This window comes from Mixophyes fleayi, chromosome 5 (genome assembly GCF_038048845.1).
Source record: "Mixophyes fleayi isolate aMixFle1 chromosome 5, aMixFle1.hap1, whole genome shotgun sequence".
NCBI lineage: Eukaryota > Metazoa > Chordata > Amphibia > Anura > Limnodynastidae > Mixophyes > Mixophyes fleayi.
The window spans coordinates 44,103,242-44,104,709 of NC_134406.1; the positions used below are offsets into that span (position 1 = coordinate 44,103,242).

General features: G+C 40.6%; 1 pseudogene; it reads left to right on the forward strand.

Moving 5' to 3' along the window:
- The first annotated feature begins 231 nt into the window (after nucleotides 1-231).
- Nucleotides 232-978, forward strand: LOC142159441 (E3 SUMO-protein ligase NSE2-like; annotated as a pseudogene).
- Nucleotides 979-1,468: the final 490 nt, after the last annotated feature.

Genomic DNA, 1,468 nt, shown 5'->3' on the forward strand with positions numbered 1-1,468 from the left:
CAGCAGTGGCTGAAAAAAAGGAAAAGTGGTGCAAGATGCAATTGTCCTTGGGCCCTCCCACCCACCCTTATGTAAGATATTCAAAAGGACATGGCAAGCACTCCAGTGACAAGGAGTGCAACTTTTGTGGCTGAAGTGCTTGGTTTGATTGAGCCCCCACATAATAAGCTACCAATAGCTTAGCTGCCTTAAGCCCAACAGTGCTGTCAATGAACTCTACATTATTAAACCATGTCTGCTCATGCTGCATCTTTAATCTCCTTCTCCTCTGTGGATACCTCCTTCTCATCCCTGAAGAACTGCCAAACTTATATAGACACAGGAATGGATATTACAACTGGAGTGGCATTGCATCTACTTCAGAAAGACTGTGATACGGACCATGTGGGCAGCATGGAATCTGTCATGTTGGAATACACTGCATTGAAAAGAGATTTAAACTAATATATAGATGTATTTGAGGAGACCGTACTTAAGTTAAAATGTGACCCACCAGATGAGATCCCGGATATAAGAGAACTTGTACATGAGAGATAAACTGCACTTCAGAAGAATTATACGGAGAAGGCCCTGAGGCAGGATGATAAATATGTCCAGTTTAAAGAACAGCTAAGAGACCTGAAAAAACAAATAGATGTGTCACTGGCCCCTGCAGACGAAGATTTGGAAGATGAAGATGAGGAGATCGCCATCACCCAGAGCACTCCTATAACACAGTTGGAGATGGTAAACCCAGTGAAAAGCAAAGTATGTGGCCACAGGTGCGAGAGAGAAGCAATTGAAAGGATGATTGAAAACAAGCTTCAGAAGGGTAAATCCGCCAGGTGCCCAAAAATTGTCTGTGATCACTCCGATATGAGTATATGGGATCTTGTTGCAGATAATGCATTAAAAAGAGCCATTGACATTCAAAACAAAAAGCAAGGCATCACTGATCTTCGAATCAGCCCCAATACCCAAAAAATAAAATATAGCTAGGTACCTTTGACGTAAAGTGCAGATTACAAACACTTTATGCAATACTGATGCAAAGTGGAAGGTTTGAGTAATACGTATAAACGTCTATTTAGACATCCATGCTTACATTACTTCTGCAAGCAACGTTGTTCTTTGTTAATAAAACTGTTGTCTTTATACCTTTAACATTTTTTATTAATAATCCTCCACCATTCTTTGGATGTTGATAGTTGATAGTAGGATCAGGTGGTGTTATGGCAGAGGTGTCACAGATTTTGGTCAATTGTTTTACAGTAGACCAGACCAGATGTCAAAATGTTGTGCTGAGTCATCTGCATCATCAATGGGTGTCTTTGAGTTTTGAAAAGCACACAATAGTATATAGCACATGTAGGTAACATTGGGACACACGAGTAGCTGAAAGGAAAAGTGGTGCAAGATGTAATTGTCCTTGGGCCCTCCCAGCTACCCTTATGTTGGATCTTAAAAAGGACATGCACAATTTAACAAA